Here is a 16,134-nt window from a genome sequence, read left to right on the forward strand (position 1 = left end):
CACCCTGAGCATTGCCCGGCTATCGCTTTAACCTGTTGCAAGGTTAGATTTCGGTCGATTTCTTTTATTTCTTTATTGAGGCTTCGCCGCCATGAGCCTCTGGGTCTGCCTCTGCTGCGATGTCCCGCTGGGTTCCAGTCTAATGCTTGTCTACAGATTTCGTTTCCGCCCCTACGTAGAGTGTGGCCGACCCAGCCCCACTTCTGATCCTTCAAGAGGTCCAATCATCAATATTCCTTGCGATTGGATATCAAACTGGTCATGCCTTCAACATTTGTTCCATTCCCAGCCACCCAAGAATTCCAAGAACTGGAAGCCTGGAGGCCTGATGGTCAATACGCGTAACTGTCTGCTCCTTTCAGAAATGCAACATGCTCTTAATGATCATTTAAACCAAATTGGATATGAATGGAATGCACGTTCCATTCCGGGTCATTCAAGAATTCCAAGAATTGGAGTTCAGGCCTTAAGGTCAATACGCGTAACGAAAGATCTACATGCTTTAGAAATGCAATATGCTCTAAGCTCTGAATTAGTCAAGAATTGATTGCATGTTCTATTTCAGGCTATCTAAGAATTTCAAGAATTGAACTACAGGCTTTATGGTAAATACGCGTAACGAAAGACTTTTTTGCCAGTTTTAGAAAAGCAACATGCTCTTAGTGATCATTTGAACCAAATTAGATATGACTTGAATGCATGTTCCCTTCAAGGTGATTATTTAAATTAAGTAGGATTTGATTTCTTGTTCAATTATTATCCAATTTGATTCTTTGGATTACTAAGGGCATATACCCTCTTTAAAAAAAAATGACGGTTCTTTGGGTACGCGTGACGCCATCAAGGCCTAAACTTCAATGAATTTTTGAATGAGCTGAAAAGGAACAATTGTTGAACGCTCATCCAATTCAATTCTGTGGAATGCAACCAGCATAAATAATAAAAAAGGGGAACAGCTCTCAAAGAGCCGAAAGCCTATACTTCAGGTAATTCTTGATTGAACTGGGATGCAACAATAGTTGAAGGTGTATCCATTTTTTTTTATGGATCACAAGGGCTTCAACCATTTTTTTTCAAAGTTATTAGACACTTCTTGTACTCCAGGGAATTCTTGTATGACTCTTTAAATCAAAAAGGTCTCAAACTATTGTTGAAAAAGATGCGTGCAGACCGTAAGACCCAAACTTCAGGGAATTTTTGGATGACCTGGACCGGAACTGCTATTGAAGGCGGCTCCAGGCATACGGATTTAGAAGAGCATGAACCATTAAAAACAGACCGTATAGATTCGAGGCCTATATTCCAGGGATTCTTGGATCAACAGATCAAATATAGCAATGATATGTTTTCTAGAAGAATTCTTGGATGACCTGAAACAGAACAGCATAGAAGGAGTATCCAATTTGCTTAAATAGATCCTGTGGACTTCATGGCCACCAAAACTCTACCAAAACGATTCCCACACAATCCCAAAACCTCCCGTGGCACCTATGAGAGGTAGTAGAGTTCTCTGCATCTTTCTTAAGTAGGTGTTCAACAAACCATCCTTCCCCTTCCTCAGCATTCGCAAGGACGAGGCCAGGACAGATCTCGACTATTGGAGATTGCTTCCATCTAAGAGTTAATGATTAGTCCCAAATCAATATCTGTGGTAACGGATGAGAGTGATGCCACTCTCAAACAATAGTCTTGGCTTGTACCTCCTACGAATTTGTGCGAATTGCTAAATGCTAATGCTAATGTAGTTTGTGAACAGACCCATATTATTGTTTCATTTAATGAAGCCAATTGGCTAGTTAACTAGTAACCCTCTAAAGCCCAAGGCGCCTGTAGGCGGGGTACTTTGATATTCTTTTGCAATTTTGAATTGTTCAGGTTTCGAAAAGTTTTTGATGTCGATCAATAATATAAAGATCAATGCTTCTTCAGATCTAGTTCAAAATTAGTTCTAAACTAGAAAAACAAGCGTCTGTTTGAAATATAAATCATAACTGGATCTATGCGCCGCCACGCCACGCCGCCGCCGCCGTAAAAAATTAATCGGCGCCGCCGTATGAAATTTGCACACGCCGCCGAATATTTTTTACCACGCCGATGGAAATTTCCCTGAAAGTCTATTTTTATCTAGCTGTTGTCGGAAATACATATTTTCAGCCAAGTCCATATGACAATTATCTTCTGTACAATTATGCAGCATTTATTCTCAACCAAATTGACAGCTGATTAAGGGCTTATATAATTTAAATCAGGCTTTTTTAGCTAAAAAAGTAGCTTTTTCAGCCTGAATTGTTTGTTGGGGAACCACTTGTTGAACAACGTATGCTCCGTCAAACAAAACAATATTTGTTCAAACAAAATGCACCTGACATCAAATTATTTAGAAAATAAGGGGATTGTTCTTCAAGAATTCGAAGAATTGCTCCTAGAACTTCTTCGGCAGTACGTACTAAATTATTTCGGTCTGAAAATATTTCAAAATTTCATTAGAAAATTATTTCGAAACTCGACAATCTTTTTTTTTTATAATAATTTATGAAATAAAACGTCTAGGTCTAGAATTTCTACCGAAACTTTTTACGGAACTCCTTCAGAAAATTTTCCGTTCATTCATCGAGAAATCCATATGAAATTCATTCAAGAATCTATATAAAAAATTTCTTTTTAATTTATGACCAGGAATTCCTTTGCGAATTTCTTCAAGAAATACTTCATGCTTCACTTCAAACAAATTCCTGGAGGAACTTCCAAACGAATTCCATGGGGGAAATTCCGAAAGCATTCCTGGAAGAATTTCCGGAGGGACTTTCGGAAGAACTTGCGAAGGAGTTTCTGGAGGAACTTCGGGAGGAGCTTCCGGAAGAATTTCTGAAGTAACTTCCGGAGGAATTCCTGGAGGAACTTCCGGAGGAATTCCTGGCGGAACTTCCGGAGGAATTCCTGGCGGAACTTCCGGAGGAATTCCTGGCGGAACTTCCGGAGGAATTCCTGGAGGAACTTCCGGAGGAATTCCTGGCGGAACTTCCGGAGGAATTCCTGGAGGAACTTCCGGAGGAATTCCTGGAGGAACTTCCGGAGGAATTCCTGGAGGAACTTCCGGGGGAATTCCTGGAGGAACTTCTGGAGGAATTCCTGGAGGAACCTCTGGAGGAATTCCTCGAGGAACTTCTGGAGGAATTCCTCGAGGAACTTCTGGAGGAATTCCTCGAGGAACTTCTGGAGGAATTCCTCGAGGAACTTCTGGAGGAATTCCTCGAGGAACCTCCGGACGAATTCCTGGAGGAACTTTCGGAGGAATTCCTGGAGGAACTTCCGGAGGAATTCCTGGATAAACTTCCGGAGGAATTCCTGGATAAACTTCCGGAGGAATTCCTGGATGAACTTCCGGAGGAATTCCTGGAGGAACTTCCGGAGGAATTCCTGGAGGAACGGCCGGAGGAATTCCTTAAGGAACTTCCGGAGGAATTCCTGGAGGAACTTCCGGAGGAATTCCTGGAGGAACTTCCGGAGGAATTCCTGGAGGAACTTCCGGAGGAATTCCTGGAGGAACTTCCGGAGGAATGCCTGGGGGAACTTCCGGAGGAATGCCTGGGGGAACTTCCGGAGGAATTCCTGGAGGAACTTCCGGAGGAATTTCTGGAGGAACTTTCAGAGGAATTCCTGGAGGAACTTCCGGAGGAATTCCTGGATAAACTTCCGGAGGAATTCCTGGATGAACTTCCGGAGGAATTCCTGGAGGAACTTCCGGAGGAATTCCTGGAGGAACGGCCGGAGGAATTCCTTAAGGAACTTCCGGAGGAATTCCTGAAGGAACTTCCGGAGGAATTCCTGGAGGAACTTCCGGAGGAATTCCTGGATGAACTCCCGGAGGAATTCCTGGAGGAACTTCCGGAGGAATTCCTGGAGGAACGGCCGGAGGAATTCCTGGAGGAACTTCCGGAGGAATTCCTGGAGGGACTTCCGGAGGAATTCCTGGAGGAACTTCCGGAGGAATTCCTGGAGGAACTTCCGGAGGAATTCCTGGAGGAACTTCCGGAGGAATTCCTGGAGGAACTTCCGGAGGAATTCCTGGAGGAACTTCCGGAGGACTTCCTGGAGGCACTTCCGGAGGAATTCCTGGAGGACCTTCCGGAGGAATTCCTGGAGGAACTTCCGGAGGAATTCCTGGAGGAACTTCCGGAGGAATTCCTGGAGGAACTTCGGAGGAATTCCTGGAGGAACTTCGGAGGAATTCCTGGAGGAACTTCCGGAGGAATTCCTGGAGGAACTTCCGGAGGAATTCCTGGAGGAACTTCCGGAGGAATTCCTGGGGAACTTCCGGAGGAATTCCTGGGGAACTTCCGGAGGAATTCCTGGGGAACTTCGGAGGAATTCCTGGGGAACATTCGTAGAAATTCCTGGGGAACTTCCGGAGAAATTCTTTGGGAAACTTCCGGAGGAATTCCTGGGGGAACTTCCGGAGGAATTCCTGGGGGAACTTCCGGAGGAATTCCTGGAGGAACTTCCGGAGGAATTCCTGGAGGAACTTCCGGAGGAATTCCTGGAGGAACTTCCGGAGGAATTCCTGGAGGAACTTCCGGAGGAATTCCTGGAAGAACTTCCGGGGGAATTCCTGGAGGAACTTCTGGAGGAATTCCTCGAGGAACTTCTGGAGGAATTCCTCGAGGAACTTCTGGAGGAATTTCTCGAGGAACTTCCGGAGGAATTCCTGGATAAACTTCCGGAGGAATTCCTGGATGAACTTCCGGAGGAATTCCTGGATGAACTTCCGGAGGAATTCCTGGAGGAACTTCCGGAGGAATTCCTGGAGGAACTTCCGGAGGAATTCCTGGAGGAACGGCCGGAGGAATTCCTAGAGGAACTTCCGGAGGAATTCCTGGAGGAACTTCCGGAGGAATTCCTGGAGGAACTTCCGGAGGAATTCCTGGAGGAACTTCCGGAGGAATTCCTGGAGGAACTTTCGGAGGAATTCCTGGAGGAACGGCCGGAGGAATTCCTTAAGGAACTTCCGGAGGAATTCCTGGAGGAACTTCCGGAGGAATTCCTGGAGGAACTTCCGGAGGAATTCCTGGAGGAACTTCCGGAGGAATTCCTGGAGGAACTTCCGGAGGAATTCCTGGAGGAACTTCCGGAGGAATTCCTGGAGGAACTTCCGGAGGAATTCCTGGAGGAACTTCCGGAGGAATTCCTGGAGGAACTTCCGGAGGAATGCCTGGGGGAACTTCCGGAGGAATTCCTGGAGGAACTTCCGGAGGAATTCCTGGAGGAACTTCCGGAGGAATTCCTGGAGGAACTTCCGGAGGAATTCCTGGAGGAACTTCCGGAGGAATTCCTGGAGGAACTTCCGGAGGAATTCCTGGAGGAACTTCCGGAGGAATTCCTAGAGGAACTTCCGGAAGAATTCCTGGAGGAACTTCCGGAGGAATTCCCGGAGGAACTTCCGGAGGAATTCCTGGGGGAACTTCCGGAGGAATTCCTGGGGGAACTTCCGGAGGAATTCCTGGAGGAACTTCCGGAGGAATTCCTGGAGGAACTTCCGGAGGAATTCCTGGAGGAACTTCCGGAGGAATTCCTGGAGGAACTTCCGGAGGAATTCCTGGAGGAACTTCCGGAGGAATTCCTGGAGGAACTTCCGGAGGAATTCCTGGAGGAACTTATGCTAAATGGACAATCCTTTGCTTGTATGTGGACTTACTTATGCCAAAATCATAGACGACACTGGTTTCGTTGAATACACGGCAGCACATAGTCCATGGTTCGTTGAAGCTGTAGTTGGTGCGACGGGTGGGGTGCCAAAAAAGCGAGTATTGTCGTAGACGTCGTTGAGGAGCGTGGAAGCTCAATTGGCTTAGAAGAGCGCTGCATCAGCAGTCCAAACACAAAGAGCCGTTGTAGTAGTTTTCTCCTAGCAGCCAACGATTCGAGGGGAATAAGCCGGCACCTTTCTTCATATGGCGGCAAGTTGTTTCCCATTGAATAGTCAACCATGGTGAGCCATTTAAAAAAAGATATCAAAGATATCCTTTGGTTACGCGTGTAGACTTCCAGACCTACACTCCTGGAAATTCTTGGATGGACTGAAACAGAACAGTTATTGAAGGCGAATCCGTAGTACTAATAGGCATGAATCATGCAAAAAAAACACTTTTTGGCAAAGAAACAGTTATTGAATACATATACAATTTTGTTTAATGCATCAATTAGGACATGATTCACAAAAGATATCAGTCCTTTGGTTATGTGAGTAGATATTAGGGTCTTGGTTACGCTTGTAGACTCCAGGGAATTCTTGAATAACCTGGAATAGAACACTTGTTGAAGGCAAATATTGAAGATGTAAACCAGCTACTTAGTTCTTGGGGATTTTAAGAGTGCCTTCTAATTGGGTTACTTTTTGATGACAATATCGCCAAAAAAAATGACATCACTTGTTGTCAAAAGAGGGCCGTAAAACGAAGTGACCTATAAAAAAGTGCCGTAAAAAGAGGGATGAGTGTATTTAGTTATTTTTATAAAATGCAGATATTTGTGCAGGGGTCTGGGTTATTTGGCATAAAGTTATTTGCCATAACGCCATTTAGGTCGTTTGGCATAATGGTGATTTGCCACAACGGGCATTTGGCATAATTTTGAAGTGGTCAAAGGAAAGGGTTATTTGATGAAGGGTGGACAAACGAAGCGACAGAACTACTTCCGAGAAAGGGATCACATCCGTCATTGACTTAATCCCAGACAACGCTTACACAAAAAAAGGAATATTGAATCCACTTGCTTGATACCGGACAAACAATTATTTTTGAAGAATGGATCCAATCTAAAATTGTCTCAATTCAAGCAATCGCCTACTTTCAAGAAGAGAATCACATCTACCATTGCCGTATTCTGGACAAACTTCTATTTCCATTAAAGGATTCACTTGTACTTTTAAAAAAGCGATCACATACACCCTTGCCTTAATACAAGCAACCGCCTTGTTTTAATGAAGGGATCACATCCACCAGTGCCTTATGCTGAGCAAACACCTACATTTAAAGAAGAGATCACATCCACCATTACCTTAATCCAGGCAAGCGTCTACTATTAAAGAACTGATTACATCAACACTTAGTCTAGTAACTAATTTAATGAACACAAAAATGTGTTTTGGCATATGTCCGTTATGCCAAATGTTCGTTATGCCCAATGGTCTTGCTGCCAAATGCCTTATGCCAAATGGCGTTATGCCAAATGACTTTATACCAAATGACCTGCTCCCTATGTGCAGGTAAATAAAACAGTTTAATTTATTGCTCTTTTTACAATTGTTTATGCTTCTGTGATAATCCTCGTTCCGTTTTCGAACTTTGCACTGTCAAACGCTTTGAGATATTGATTAACACAAACGATTTTTGTTGTTGACTCTTGAACTTGGTCACTGTCAGATGCAGAGCTTTTCAAAATTAGGTATTTCAAACTTAAATTACTATTATATGGAAAAATTAGATAACCTTTATGCGCAGTCACCTTGACGGATTGCGATATCGTTTGCGAAATTCGACTGGGATACTCGTTTATTTAGGGTGAGTCTAAATAGGAGTAAATGTCGCAATTTAAAAAAAAAATATTCTATGAATGAGCAATTGTTACATCGAAAATTTGCTGTTTTCGTCATGTTTTATGGAAGCTTCAGATTTTTAAATTTTTTAAACATTCTTTCATGAAATTGTGATTGAATTATTATGTTCATCCTTATTTCTTTATTTTTTATTATTTTTACTCTATCTACTTAAGACGTTTTGTATGTTAAACTTGAATTGGGATATTAAATAGAATTCGTACATGAATCTAGGATAAACCATCAACAGCTTGAGCTTCAACAAATTAGGCCCTTTCGTAACCCATCATATTTCACTATTAAGCGTCAATGACCATAGAACTCAAGCAGAAAAGACGAAGCGAACTCCAAAAGAAGCAACTCGAAAATGTTACTGCCACTAACAAAGCTCTCCATCGGCGGAGACCGAAATTGTTGCGTGGTTTTCTATTCCTTTTTGAATAACTCAATTAAAATGGAATTTGCCCAATTATATTTGCATCCATTCTGCTGGTTTGCGCTCCCCAGTCAGCCGGGCTCCGTCGTCGATGGCGATTCAAAAGCAGCTTGGAATATTTTTTATTCCACTCACAACAATGAAACTTGTCAGCGCCCGCCCGCAGCATCTTGTTAGCAGACTTTTGAGCCCAGTCCAGGTCGTTGCAATCAATCACCGTCATCGTTTGGTGCAAAAAGGTCATTGGGCGGTTGGGCGAGTCTGCCGCCACACTGAATGGGGATAGTGAGAAGAGTTTGGTTCGCCGCAGCAACATTCCTTCATAACAATTGAAGTCGGATCAAAGCCCAGCTGGGGGCGCAATCTCGCACCGCGCCAGAAGAATGGGCCAATTGAAAGGGATCACCATGTACGGAGATGTTAGGTCGTTTGCTCAGCTCCGCAGGCAGTTTCCTAAACATAACTTGAAGATTCTCCTAGAAGAAGTAGTCATCGAAAGAAACGCGAACAACGCTGAATTTGTCGACCCGTTTATCAATTAAGCCGGTATCATCTTTGCCTTCATAGCAATTATAAAGCCTTCTTGCAACAGTATCTTCTGAAAAAGTGCATCAGATTAAACATTCAATTACTGATCGGTCTATCTGATGTCGGATACACGCGTCTTACTATGAAGCAAATGTTCAAATCATATCGGCTTTCCACTGCCCATCGCACCACCTCTCCATGTCGTTGAAATGCATAAATCCGACCCGATTTTGTTGTTCCTCGTGCCTGCTGTTGGATGGCGCAACTTGCTGCCGCCGTTCCGTCGTTGAATTGAATCATGGGAGTGGATGAAATAATCTTAATTTCATTAATAAGAAGATTACATCTCGCTTGTCCATGTTCAGGTCCTTCGACGATGACGACGAGGGCGACACGGTTTTGTTCAGTCCAAAGGCCCATGTCGTCGGACACATAGCGTCCTTCTGTGTGCCACAGTCTCGTCGTTTGTTGGATGCGTTTGCTCTGAGCCGAGTCGTTCTTTCCAGTCGAGCATCCGAAAATAAAAACAGTTGATCCGATATATGCAACAACAGCAATTTATGTAGCAGGGTTTTAATGTCATGTTTCCTTCACGCTTCTTTTTATTGGATTTGGATCTTTTGGACACCTCCATGGTTTGGTGATTGTTCTCAAGCGAGAAGGTGACAGATATGGGTTTACTCAATGTCGGTCATCTAAGCGTTCTCTTGACTGAAAGGTCCACGGGGGATTACTTGTTTGTGATACACGCATTGTGATAGGGTGGATGATTTTTAATTGAAAGTTGGAGATCCATAAAGGCTATATGCACGTTTCAATTCAGATCATCCTTAGACAAGGTTAACATCTACCGGGTTACTGAAACTGAGTATTTTATATTCAATTACAACAGAAATATTGATACAATAAATGCAAATGAATTACTTTACTTACACCAATTGTCTAGTTCAATTGGAATCTGATATTGTACATCAACAACATCAATGAGAGCACAAACTATTTCAAAATTTAAATTCGTCCCACTCCTGGTGTTGTAGTTCTTGATTCATAGACCATGAACATTCCCAAGTAACATTTTAAGTTTTATAACGATCTTCAAAACCATAATTTGCTCTTCATCACCTTCAAAACCAGCATAAAACCAAAATGTTACTGGTTTTTTTTACCATCGCGATGCATCGTAACTTCATTTCCTATATTGGTTAAATGAGTTGCAGAACGAACGTCGAACAAATTTTCGGTCAAAAATAAATTTAAATGCAAATATGCACAGCATTCATAGTAAGTTGATTCTTGCAGATTATGGAATCTTAGATTCTTCATCTATGTACAGACTGAGAACTGTCGACTTTTTCTTCTTCAGCAGCTAAACATTCTAAATGAAACTTGGCCTATTTTTTAAATTACTTGTGTTCAGAGATGAACCATCTAAGGCTGAAAATCTCCTTAATAAAGATCCAAAAAAATGTACGTCAAGCACAATGGTGGGTGGTTCAAAAAAACGAGTTTGATCCACAACGCTCATCTGGTTATGTATCATCTTCTGAGTGTAATCCGAAAATTTGAGTTCATTTGGATTAAAACTGATTTAGCACAAGCCGTTTCAAGTTTGCATGAAAATTTGTATGGGAAATTTATTTTTTCATTATACAAAATGAACAATAATGCGAGTGATACAAATATGCGATCATGGGCAGTTGAACCATGTGTTAATTATTGCTAGAACAGAATTACAGTCCATCATCAAGTAAATCAAGTGAACTGGCTGCCGAATTCGGAAGGTACAGTAAAAATTTGATTTTTTTTATAATTAGAGATTTATAAGTTCTCTTTCTCTTGTGATAACTGTCTGAAAATAACGAATGCTTTAATTTTATTACCTCGAATATACCAGAAGCTTAGCTTTAGCTTAGCTTTAGCTTAGCTTTAGCTTAGCTTTAGCTTAGCTTTAGCTTAGCTTTAGCTTAGCTTTAGCTTAGCTTTAGCTTAGCTTTAGCTTAGCTTTAGCTTAGCTTTAGCTTAGCTTTAGCTTAGCTTTAAGCTAGCTTTCGCTTAGCTTTAAGCAAGCTTTAGTTTAGCTTAGCTTTAGCTTAAACAGCTTTAGCTTAGCTTTAGCTTAGCTTTACCTAACCTTTGGCTTGGCTTAGCTTAGCTTTAGCTTAGCTTTAGCTTAGCTTTAGCTTAGCTTTAGCTTAGCTTTAGCTTAGCTTTAGCTTAGCTTTAGCTTAGCTTTAGCTTAGCTTTAGCTTAGCTTTAGCTTAGCTTTAGCTTAGCTTTAGCTTAGCTTTAGCTTTAGCTTAGCTTTAGCTTAGCTTTAGCTTAGCTTTAGCTTTAGCTTAGCTTTAGCTTAGCTTTAGCTTAGCTTTAGCTTAGCTTTAGCTTAGCTTTAGCTTTAGCTCAGCACAGGAAATTTAGAACTCCACAATGAAATCAGAAAAGAGCAATTGAAAATTTGAAAATTTCAATAAAAAAAATAAAAAGGAGCATTTTGTTTCCATATATAAAAGATAATAAAAGCGTTTATTGTTCATGGAAAATTTAATCAGTTTTATTGCTTTTTTTCTAAAGTTTTTTTATGGAAATTTCCTTATGTTTTTTTGCTCCATATGTTTTTTTTTTGTGCAAAATTTTGGAATTGTTTGTTATTAATACTAATTTGATTATGAAAATTTATTATTTTTTTAATAATGGAAAATTATTTTTTTATCATTGCAATTTTTACATTAAAAACTGCTGATTTATTTCTGTTTTGTGGAAAATTCTTTATTGTTTATGGATCCTTTGCATTATGTATAGGAAATTCTGTATTTATATATTGCTTATATTCTGATTTCTTTATTGGCAATTTCCTAAAAAAGTTGAAAAAATTGCGAGATTTTTTTTAGTCGTTGAATAAGTATATATAGTGTCAGTTACGGGAATGATCCAGAACGCAAAGGAAAAAAAACCGGTGAACATTTTCATTACAAAACAGTTCCGCCAACAGAAAACTCTGGAATCAGCACAAACACCGGAAATAGAAACCTACTATAATAAAACTAAAGGTGGTGTCGACGTAGGTGACAAACGAATCAGGTCAACCACAGTGTCCTGAAGATCGAGAGTCTGGGTGAAAAAAATTATGGATGCAATTGACGTATCTGCATGGGATGGCTACGTGGTTTTCGTATCGAAATTAAACGAATGGAACACAAAACAGCAGTCACGCCGATCTGAAATTTTATTGCTGAACAGCTATCGGTAGATCACATGAATAGCATCTGGTCATCTTCCGAAGGATCTCCACAGGAATCCAAACATATGTATTTGTAAAACTTCTATGATCAAAAAAACTGCACCAGATGCGCAGAAAGTACTAACATTGATTGTTAGACATTTATCATTTGCAAGAAATGTGATAAGCTTACTATATCAAACCCATATCGAAGATGTGAAAGATGCTCGAAGCGCAAAGTGTCGAAAACAAACACTAGATGCGCTAGTTGCAACTGCTTTGTATGTCTGGAATGCTCCACGGAGGAACAATTCCATGTTTGTGAATCATGTCAATGAACACACATTATAAATTTGTTATGATGGAATAAAAAATAAAGCAATAAAGTTCTGAATACTTTATGTGTGCTTTAAAAAATTCTTTAAAATCCTCCTTGTAAGACTTATTTGACTAATAAGTCATGCTGGACTTACATAGACATGCTGGATTCCTATAAGTTTGGCACCAGGCCTAGTTTACCTGGTGGATCAAATGATCTGAACCTCAGGACAACTTGAAGAATCTAGAACATCTACTTAGTCCCGATTTGAATTGCCAATCATTCTTAAGAGCTTCAGAGACTTGTATGGACATGTTGGGTTGCTTCCGTATTGGTACCAAGTGTGGTTGACGTGGTAGACCAATTGACCTTAATTCCAGAATAATTTGGAGAACCAAGAACATCTGAATTGGACTTATTTGAATGATGAAGCATTCGCATGGGCTCTTAGAACTTATATGGACACGATGGGTTGGTGTCGGTTTGATATCAGGCATAGTTGACATGGTTACTCTTGACCAATTGAACTTAACTCCCGGAAAACTTGAGGAACCTAGAACATCTGCGTTGGATTACTAGTCGTAATTGACCTGGTAGACCAATTGAACTCAACTCCCGGACAATTTGGAGAATCTAGAACATCTGCGTTGTACTAATTTGAATAGTCTACCATGTCAACTACGCCTGATATCAAACCGACAGCGACCCAGCGTGAAGCATTCGCATGGGCTCTTAGGACTTATATGGACACGCTGGGTTGTTTTTTTTATTCGTGTATATATTTGACAAGCACTCTGTGTTCTTAACCGCTACTGTGCCGTGATCTACTGTGGTATTCTGCTGCAGAATCTGTAAATACGGCTAGCCCCACGGCTACACCCTCTCAGGGTCGGCGTCTGCTTGCTACAGGAGAGTCACTTACCTTCACCTAACTGAACGCAATCAAAGTGGACGATACAAGATAGAACAGACCCGCTGATAGGATAAACAAGGATGTCTTCCAAGAAAAGAAAATAGTATGACGCACAATCAAATAGCCTTAAACATATTTATTTATCTTCAACATACATTGATAGAAGGGGGGGGGGTTCGTTGCGGCCGGCCGGTGGTACCGTTGGGGCCCATGCGAGAAAGAGAGAGATTTTGATTTGTGCTACTTGCCAGGTTTCATGTTGCTAGCTCGAGCACACGGCGCTCGGGCGATTCCCTCAACAGGTCAGTTGTCTTCGGGTGCTTCTAATGGTCCAATCGACCTGTTTCGATCGGGAGGAGAGGTGGTTCGTGCCTTCGTTCCTCAAAACTCACTAGGGCTTCGGCTGGTCGATGTCCTTGGGCTTCGTTCGACTTCTCCAGCCAATAAGCTTTTCCGGACCAGATGATCCTTGCTCTGGTAACGTTGGTTACCGACGTCCCAATCGCTCGCTGACGGGAAGGTAACCCATAGGATTTTGAGTCCTACCAAGCTGTCGCGAACCCCCCGGGCCTCACTATCGTTCTCACCGCCAAAACAAGGGCTACCGTCAACCGTTGCGTGTGGCCCAACGATAGCGTGGCTCATTGGCCACCAGCGATGAGCTCGCCGGTTACTCCTCACCTAGACGTCCTAAATGGATTGTCGGTCGTGGACACACGGCTCCTAAGGTCTTTCCCTTGTGCTGGTTTCGGTCCACACACCGGAGCGTGACTTCACGGCGCTTTCAAGGATTCCGGATACTTTTACAGGACCGATGGTATCCGGGAACTTCAAAATTTGCACACGCGGTCAGATACACTCTGTTAATTTTCGTCTGGTTTTTCGACACTTCTGTCCTCGTCGCTTTCTCAAGACTCTGTCCCCGATTGTCCGTACCTCCCGAATCTTCTACCAGTTCTCTCTTTCTCTCCATCTCTCTTCTCTCACGGTGTTCTCCGGAACTAATATCAGGGGTACCACCTCCTTAACGTTAAAGACTTTTAGACTTTTAGGGGGATAGGTAGGCTACATATTTGATAAACAGTGTCGTATAAAGAGATTTTTAACCATAAGGGGTTACTACTTTACATGTGCTATAAATTATCTAATATTTTCCTATCTGTTTTTTTTCCTTGTATAATGTGGTGTATTTAACTTGATAACTAGCCAAAGAAATTTCTCCTACCGTGCAGTACCAAATCAATCCATTCAGACATCCTATCTCCTATTTTATGAGTTGCCTACCATGATTCCAAATTGTTCCGTTCAGTCGGTAACAATCATCCCTCCTCCCAAGAAAAAAAATTACCAAGCCAGTAATAACAAATTGGTAATTGTTTTTTTTGGATTCATCATTTCCTGCATCAAAGACTCCATGAATAAGCATCCATTAATTAGGCACTCCTCCGGATCTTCCTTTCTAGTTTTGTTTTTTTTTCAATTGTGGTCACTAGCTGTTAATTGCAGCGTTTATTTATTTTGGCACCTAGTTCCACTGAAATTACTGATTAGGTTGCTGTGTATACATTATTGCATTCCTGTTTCATTCATTTCAAATTTGTTCTGTTTTACTTATTAATTTTATTCTGAAGTTCTTATTATTACCCTAGACTCATATACCTTATACTCATTCACACTCTCACACATATGGGTACCTGATGAAAACACAATCATTCCTAATTTATTCCTCTTTTCATTCACAACCAGCTATCTTTTATCCTAATGATTCTAGGAGACAGTCCGCGTCTCCGTAGATAATTTGAATTAGAAGATAATAACACTCTTCTAATACTATTGGGGAGGCTAATTTCAGATGCCTTCTCCACTTATTGTCACGTATGGAAGCATTTCTTTTTCACGTTGAAAGAGAAATTTTCATCTTCATTCAAATCTGTGACCAAAGTCGTTTTTCTCAAAACGACGGGTCCCTCGATTTTCCCCTTTTTTTTTTACCTAAAGGTTGGGAGCTCTACAACTAGCTATCGCTTTTTGCGGTGAACGCACGGTTTCCAATACGATGAATGAAACGAATATGCGAATCAAAACAAACTACCAACTATAGCATTGCCTTCGCTAAAGTCAAGCAGTAAACTATCCAAGTATTTCGAATTGGACTTTTGGCTAATTCTTTCTTAAACTAATTATGATATTCTAGCAAAAGTCTACGATTTGGAGGACGGATTGAGGAAGGACTAGATTATCACCGACTTTCAAGGATTTCTCACATGAATGGCAACTAGTTGAATATTTTGCCTCTAGGGTCAATGACCTCGCTAGAAACTTGCGATGGGCTGGGTTCGATCCTACCATAAGGTCTATGACCCCGAACGAGTTTACCGATAGACAAAGTGATGATAGATTCTAAGCAGGTTTGAGGTGTACCGCAGGCCACACGCCTAAGGATTTTCCATCCAAGTCAGTGATTTCGTACGACGATGATCCTATCTTTTGGGCTATTTTTGCCGGCAGGTATTGCGGCCCGTATTTAGCATTATAGTTTTCCAATGCGCTTGATTGCTTCATGTTGCGTCGATATACGATTTGACCGACTTGTAAGGATTTCCCATAAGCTCTGTGACGGAGATCGTAGCGTTTCTGGCTGTCTTGATGAGCTTTCTTCAGTTTATCGTGGACAACGTTAGTGATTTCGCCAAACATTTCTGCTTGTCGTTTTCCTCGCTCAGCAAGGGATAATTGAGGATCGTCATCCCCGAACTGGTGGTCGGAACCTTTCAAAAACATCTCATGCCCGTGGGTCACGAAGTAAGGAGTTAAATCCGTGGCCGAGTGTTCTGATGAGTTGAGTACGGCCTCCACTTCAGACAATTTGGTGTCCCAGAGTTTCTGATCGCTTTTCACATAGGTTCGTATAGCGGCATTGACTGTTCTATTCACCCTCTCAACAGGGTTGGCCTGTGAGTGGTATTTGGAATTAAGCCAATGCCGGATATCGAACCGTGTGCAAAGTGATCGAAACTCTCGAGACAAGAAACACGAAGCATTGTCCGTTATGAGAACCTCTGGTACCGAATTACGGTAGAACCAGTGGTCGCGCAAGGACTTACACAGATTATTACTGTCTATTTTGCGAAAT

The 16,134-nt window shown here is 41.7% G+C and overlaps 1 protein-coding gene across 3 annotated transcripts in view; it reads left to right on the forward strand.

Moving 5' to 3' along the window:
• Positions 1-16,134, forward strand: part of LOC134211978 (discoidin domain-containing receptor tyrosine kinase B) — an 802,844-nt gene that overhangs the window by 265,545 nt on the left and 521,165 nt on the right. The gene's annotated exons all lie outside the window — the stretch shown is intronic.

This window comes from Armigeres subalbatus, chromosome 2 (genome assembly GCF_024139115.2).
Source record: "Armigeres subalbatus isolate Guangzhou_Male chromosome 2, GZ_Asu_2, whole genome shotgun sequence".
NCBI classification, from domain to species: Eukaryota; Metazoa; Arthropoda; class Insecta; order Diptera; family Culicidae; genus Armigeres; species Armigeres subalbatus.